Genomic DNA, 7,594 nt, shown 5'->3' with positions numbered 1-7,594 from the left:
GCATACCTACATCTCAAATTTATGAAGTTGTATTTTGAACTTGTGCAGAGGAAAGTGTTGGTGCCCAACCCTCCTCGATGGCAGGAGATAAGAAACCGGGCACAGACTCAACAGAGCGGAGCCTCAAATTTCACACAGGCTTTTCTTAATTTAAAAATGTGGACCAAGGCCAACATCATAGCTTTCATGAGTGTAAAAAATGTTGGTAAATGCCAAATGCTGAATTGAATTTGTGTGGGTCTGCTTTGCTTGGGGACACAGCTTCAAAGGGACGGCCGCCTCACAAATAAGCCCTTGTTTTTCATCGCCTTGCACATACCTAGCTTATTTTCAGTTCAGTTCTAAAAGATATAGCACCTGTCGAGGAATACAAAGGTGAGCGATGCCTGATCTAATGATCTAAGTGGTATTTTGGAATTACAACCTATCTAAAATCTTCCGTTTCATTTGCGTGCATTAAAAAAAGGGTTAAAAGTTATCTAAAGTCTATCCCCAGTCCTGATCTAATTAGTGAGATCAGTGAGGCTTTAATCATTCCAGTAAGAAGCTCATGGTGCAGCCTCGGGGGGACAACCGCTGATTACAGGTGGAGTCTGACTGGAGCTGAGTTACTGTGGGAGGGGAAAGGGCAGAAAAACCTCTGTTGCTCTTTCCATAATGATTTTTGTCCATTCTGTGGTAAGATGATTTCAGTTTTGTCCTGAGCATCATGACTGGCAGCTGAGGACACACATTAATATGTCTTTGATACGAACTTTAAAAACAACCACAGTTGATACAAAGTGCTGTAGATCGCATATAAATAAGTGACAATAAAAGAAGATAAAACAGTAAAAGAAGGATCAAAGATCTAATTTCTTCCTCCTAGAAGCACCTTCAAAACTTCCCACCGATGCTGTCAAGGAGATTTCGACTCGTGAGACCTTTCTGTCTCTCTTTTATTAAATAAAGTTTTCACTTTAATCCCAATACGATGGCATCCTTAGCTTTTCAGTTTCAGATGCTGCAACATTTTCAGTTGCAGCACCTCCATCAGTGTGCCTCCTTTTAATTAAAGGCAAAAGCAGCAGACCCAAAACTGTGTGATTTAAGTCCTCATAACCCAAAGGACACCACACACCAAGCTAACTTTATCTGGTGGAATTTTTTACCCTCTGCTCACAACCACCACCCGCTGTGATTGGCTGCTACAGCACTGACTTCCTGTCAGGTTGACCCCAGTTTGAACCAGCTGCTTTGCATCTGCGGGATGCCAGGTTGACAGCTCGTCAGCACATGATGCTCGCATGCTGCCTGTTATCCGCTGGCGCTGTCTCAGGAAGCCGCTCCTACTTTTCCATTCCCATTGCTTTTTGGCATTTCATTACTCAAAATTCTTCAAGTGGCACGGCAGCAATTTTATTTGTTTTAATTATTAGCTCCGTGTGAAAATCAACACATTGTAGTTATTATGCGACCCACGAAAGGAGCCTGCAAGTGCACGCTTATTTCCAAATGAACATGAATATTGGACCCTACTGTGACGCCATAATGTTGACAACAATAACATGTTCAGTATGTTATTCTGTCAGTACTGAGTGATAGTGTCAGGAGAGCTTAGTTATGGGACACCATTAAAAAATATAAAGGAGAATACAGCGGTCGCCAAACAGTTGCTATACTTAAAAGGTTTCAGTTCAAACTGGATACAAACAGCAACGGTTTGAATTGAGATCTTGTTTTGGAGGCATAAAAGGTCAGTCAGGTGTTGTGATATTTTACATACAATGTTATTGATTCACATAACAAGCTCCACACATGTATTGAACCTACATAGTGATAAAGCATCTCCGTCTCCCCCTGTTGGTGGGATGCGATCTATTTCAGAAACACTCCCTCTCCATTATGGAAGGGAAGACCCGGTCCAAAACAATGCCCAACGTACTCAGAGTAAAGGTCTTATTTGTATGTTGCCCTTGTGCTGGTGAGCATTATGTTCAATGCTGATGCACGTTTGCGTGTGCAGAGCAAAGTTGTTCTGTGTTAAGTTCCCCCCAGGTAGCAAAGGGAACACCTCTGGGTGGCTCAGCCCAAGTCCCTTTACGCACCAACCTGTTTATTGGCCATCTGGCCTCGATGGAAGCCACTGAGCCAAGGCAGCTCGGTGCATCCTGGTGTTTTATAATCCTGAGCCCTGCTGATCGGCAGCATGGGAGAAGATACATCCACTGTCGTACGTTGATGTAATCAAACAGCAACATTCTACACGTTTATCCTCGCTGTATTATAGCGTGTGTTTAAATTGATATAGAGCCCCAGCTTCTCACTGCGGCTCCCACATAGAGACACCAGCGTTTGCTTATGACAGTAAAGCTCCCTGAGCTTTTGTTTCTTGTATTTTTTTACGTTTTCTAGTATTAATCTACACCCACAGTCTGCTGAGGAGTTTCCCACCCAAGAGACTTTGCCTAAAAAAACTCCTAAATGTTTTCTTCTCATGTCTTCTCTTGCCTAACAATTTTTGTCACCTCATTCTCCTCTTCTTCCATCTCATTCATTCCTTCTTTTTTCTTCCATCATGACTAATGAGTTAAACATCTCCCGAGGCTCCGGGTTGACTGGCAGGTGGGAATTAGCCACGTGTAAACACTTCACGCATGCACCCATTTGAATTCCATCAACCTGGGCATTGGCAGGCTTCCACCCCCATTGTTACTTCATGTTCCACATTTCCTGCTGCCTTTTATCGCTGATGATGGAGAGGATTAAAAAACAAAATCCCAACATAATGTCGAGTGTTTTGGCAGAGATGGGTCCTGTCGACTGTGTGATTGAGGGTCACCTGAATTGAAACAAACACGCTGTTACCGTCAGCTTCCACTCGGTTCCAAACCCACTTATGTTTTTGGATTTTCTACACCGCTTCCATATGTGTGGAATGAGCTGGTTCTTGCTTATGTCATTATCACTATCAACGTTTCTGTTTGATGAATATTTATCTGATAGTTATTCTGAATTATTTCAAATGACAGATAAACAAAACAGATCTGGTCCATTTATTTACGTCAGATGGAAAACCACATTGCTTCAGTCAGCAGTACCATTCAACTGTGTTTATACTTTTATAGATACATGAAGATAGATGAGAAAGCGTTATTTAATGTCATGATTTCGTTAGATCATTAATGATGCACAGTAATTTAATGCAACTTCTTTGTTTAATTACAGAGGGAATAATTACATCTGTCCTCAGATTCGATGAACTCTGTCAGACATTCTGAGAGTAAAGTTAAACATCAACAGTGTATCTGTTTCCTGGTTATACACGTCAATTAAAACAGGCTGCATAAACTGCAGCACTTTATTAATAATTCATGCTAATGCTTGTGTGTAATGTGAATAAACTAATCAGTGCATACATCTCGACCCTGCAGGGTGCGGTGTTCAACACCGACTGGGAGCTCGCTCTGGAACACGAAGCCTGTGGGGTCCAACACATTTCTCCCGTTACCAACTGAACCAGTCGTTATAAACTAGTGCCTCTAGGAACATGAGTGGACTGCATGTCAGTGGATCAGCAGATCCAGATGAGAGAAGTAGTAAGGTATTATTGGAAATAGTAAGTTTGGAAAGAAAAAGTACATTCTTTTCCCTACAGCAGCCGCCAAAGAGCAGTAGATAAACACTTGCATCAGCCTGCTGACAGGACTGGTGAGGATCTAACGGGAACCACTGTTCTGTCTCTAATCCAAAAGGTCACGCCACCCGGCTTCGGAAACACTATTAAGAGGTAAACTTTTGATGATCTGCCTTTTGTGTAGACATTTGCTTCCACTAACCTGTATCACGAGGTTTGCTGCAGTGGCATTTGCAAACCCCCGCACGGTAACATCTAAAATTACTGAAAGCAGCTTTCCTAAACCTCTTACGTGGGAGTGTGTGCACAGCGTGAAGGAGCCTGTTGTAGGTGTACTTTCCTCCCTGAATAATGCATTTTATAAATAGCAGGAAAAAACTTCTCTTTTTGCTCACTTCCTCCTGACCTGAGAGATCAGTGTACCTGACCAAACCCTATTTTAAGCCCAGCAGGTTTTATGGAGGCAGAGAACTGTGCAACAATGTGGATGCTAGACTTGAAAATGGCGCCTGTGTGGGCAGGTGTGTAGCTCGATTTGGATCAGGTGTCAGACCACTTGTATAACATGTCCTTGGATACATACGCATGCACACAGAGACGTCCTTCCTTCACAGCAAGACTCCTTTTTGCCATCTTTTAAGAATTAAATTGGCAGATAAATTTAACACTGGTTTTGATACTGCTTTGGACTTTAATGACACATCACTACCAGCCCTTTTATAAGCTTGGACAAAGTAACCGACTGACAAACGGGGCTTTTTGTTCTCTCGTGAAAACGAGAAACCACAATGCAACATCACAGTCTCTCAATTCCGTAAGGCAACAAGGCCAAAGTGGGTCCAATTTACCAAAGTTGCTCGTCAATTTGAACGTGGCCTTCAAATGTTTTGAACATATCATAATTCTTTTATTGCCTCTTTTGTGATTTATTGGGGGGGGAAGCCGACACATATTTCATCCAAACACTCGATTTTCACGCACAAAGAGGCGGTCGGTTGCTTTTCTGTCGCTCTCGGCAGAGAAGATGAAATCCTTAAATCTTTGCCGCTGTTCATCGATACCCGTTTGTGTCGTAGTTCTCGGTAACGGCGGCTGAACCTCAGAGCAGGTGCACGTGCGCGGGCTCATTTGGGAAGTAAATGCCTGTTTTAAAACGCCAAAGGGGAATTTCAATTTCATCGACACCCAAAGACACGGAGGAAAAGGGCGGCCGGGGTTTGGAACACAGACTGGCGCTCCACAAGCTCCACCTCAGTGTCGGCTCGCTGCAGTAAAGGTGATAATACCGGTTCAATTCAGGCAGCAGCACTATTGATCTACAGTCATTTTACTCAAGTTCAAAGTTATCGATCAGGCCTCAGAGGCTCAACAGGGGGAACTGCTGAATCCTGGGGAGAAAAAAAATAAAAATCACAGCAACAGATCATAAGAAAACATTTTCAAGGTCGACATCGACACACTCGTAACGCGGAAACCTTTCACCCTCTGCAGCAGCGGTGGGCAGCAAACAGAGTTACTGCTGTCGTATCGATCAGCACAGGTCATCTCACCCCTCACTGGTGCGCGTCAGCGGTAACTGGGAGAACTGGTCGCGGGCTCTAGATAAGGGCATCGTCATTTGTGTATTTGTAACATTGTTTAAATATAAACAGCTGAGTTTGCTTGATTTTGTTTATATGTACGAACTCTTGCTGCTGTTGGGAACATTCCTTTAGTTCATTGAACTGGTGTGAACTGCACCTGATGGATAAACTTAAAGCCTACACATTTTATTTGTTGATCACATGTTGAATAAAACATGTCCAATAAAGCCTCCCTCGCACAGGTAGCGTGGCCGAGCGGTCCAAGGCGCTGGATTAAGGCTCCAGTCTCTTCGGGGGCGTGGGTTCAAATCCCACCGCTGCCAGGTTGAGTTTTGCTGGTGAGACATGACTTATATAGTACAACAGAAGCTTCAGCGGAGCTAAGTGTCACCTACCACTGACAGCGGTGGAGGTGAGGATGCACCAACGGGTAAATCAGGCTCCCAGTCCTGGACAAGGAGAGAATATCTGCCCCAGGGCAACCTGCTGACCAGCTGCATCTGTGCCTGGTGTGGCAGCTCCTGGGGCTTTGACAGGAAGTCAGAGTGTGGTGAGGACGACAGAAGAGAACTTCTCTTTCATCCACGCTGGACACTGCAGAGCCTGCACCATAATCAGAGCCTCCACACACCCCCAAACTGGGCTCTTCAGGCTGGTTGGAACATGTTGAGGATGATCCCAAATGTTGAGAATTCTTCAGAAAAGAGGAGGGGAAAAAAAAGACAGTCGCCACTATGTTCTTCCATTTCCTCATCCCAGAATAATTTCACCGATCCTCTGGATGTGTATTTCCCTTTCTCTGCCCACCCGTGTGTAAGGGAGGCCATACTTTAGTTTTACAGCCCCATTATCCTCACTCGGATAATATGAACAAACCATTACTTTCACCAGCCCTGACATTAATGCTTAAATGAGCAATACTTAACTCAGACACTAAACTCTCTCTGGGCAGTTCGGTATAGGAGCACTCTTACAGAAGTGAGTAAGTGAGAGCGATACTACTGTATTTACAATGAATATACTATAGGTGTTTATGTGGTTCACTTAGAGTCTTTCTTTGGCCTGTATTTTTCCATCTCTTTATGTCGGCACCTGTCATGCGAAAGATAATAAAGTGTTATGTAAAGTGACGCCCGAACCATAGCATTAAGATTAAGAACGCCAACACTCCATGTCTGAATTAATGGCTCAAACTAAGCGTGAATGAACATGCTGATGAGTATTTCTCGTAAGAAATATGAAATTAATATATCCACTTGAGTGAATTTTGTGGTTGTTCCAGTCCCGGTCTCTCGGTTCCTCTCCGACCACGATAAGGCTGGGATGCGCTTGTCGCGGTGTAAATCAGGCTGTACCACGCAAGCCCCGCTCGCTTTCTTCTTCCTGTTCACAAACATGCTGGCGTTCCCCTGTTGGGAGACTGTTTCAGTTACTGTGAGTCTGAGCATGTCCTAATGACTGACAAGCAGGCAGCAACTCATGCAAATCAGGCAGTGCTACCAGAGTTGAACCCTTACATCTGTCTGCACTGTTCACAGTACCAATTACTACAAGCCTTCTGTGTGCATGTGTGTGTGCTTGTGTGCACTGAAGTACTGTGAATACATCTGTAGTGATGCTCTTTTCTAATTCCCTTGCAATTTACAGCTAAAAAAAGACAACGAAGATTATTTTCTGCTATGGGAAGATGGATTATGTGTTTAGAATAAAGATGCTAATGGAATTGAGGGAAAAAAATACTGCTTAGATGCATGTTGTTGACAAACTTTAAGGGGTTAGCTTAACCAACCAAGCTTGTGGCCAATGCGTTATTACCAAATACTGTTCTGTTAAAAAGTTCTGTGACACAAGAAACATTATTATGACATTGAAGTTTTATTTTTTGCTAGGTTAAGCACTAACAACCAGGTTTTCTGTGAGCTAATTCCGCATGGGCTGGTCCTTGAGCAGCAACGGGACGAGAGTTATGTCGTCTTTCCATCCTTGCTCACGCTAGTTCACGCTAGCTGTGGATACGTGTGATGCTGTCATTCCTCAACATCCTACAACATCCTAGAGCTACTTTTTTCTTTGTAATATCTCACAATCATGCAGAATGTTCCATCATCAATGACTCCTAATGCCGTGAAGGCTCAGGACCAGGCGATGAAGGTCATCGGGACTCTTTGATATTTTCTGCTGATGTTAATGATATGTAAATAATTTTTAATGACAGTCACGCCTCGGTTGGAAATTCAGCGCGGCATAAATGTGAGAGATTGAGTGGGGGACGAGAAGATGCGACGAGGTCAAGAATACTGAGCCAGCACCTGCTTTTCTCCATCATTGTCCCTCCATTCATGTCAAATAAATAATAACAGTTGGTTTGCAAGTGACTTCACGGCTGCAGATGGGG

The 7,594-nt window shown here is 43.6% G+C and overlaps 1 non-coding gene across 1 annotated transcript; it reads left to right on the top strand.

Annotated features, from left to right (window-relative positions):
• The first annotated feature begins 5,440 nt into the window (after window positions 1–5,440).
• On the top strand, window positions 5,441–5,522 carry trnal-aag (transfer RNA leucine (anticodon AAG)). The gene has a single exon. It is a non-coding gene; the product is annotated as a tRNA-Leu (tRNA).
• The last annotated feature ends 2,072 nt before the right edge of the window (window positions 5,523–7,594 follow it).

This window comes from Takifugu flavidus, chromosome 1, assembly GCF_003711565.1.
Source record: "Takifugu flavidus isolate HTHZ2018 chromosome 1, ASM371156v2, whole genome shotgun sequence".
Lineage (NCBI taxonomy): Eukaryota > Metazoa > Chordata > Actinopteri > Tetraodontiformes > Tetraodontidae > Takifugu > Takifugu flavidus.
Note: the sequence above shows the minus strand (reverse complement) of the source record. Positions and strands in the feature narration are given on the sequence as shown.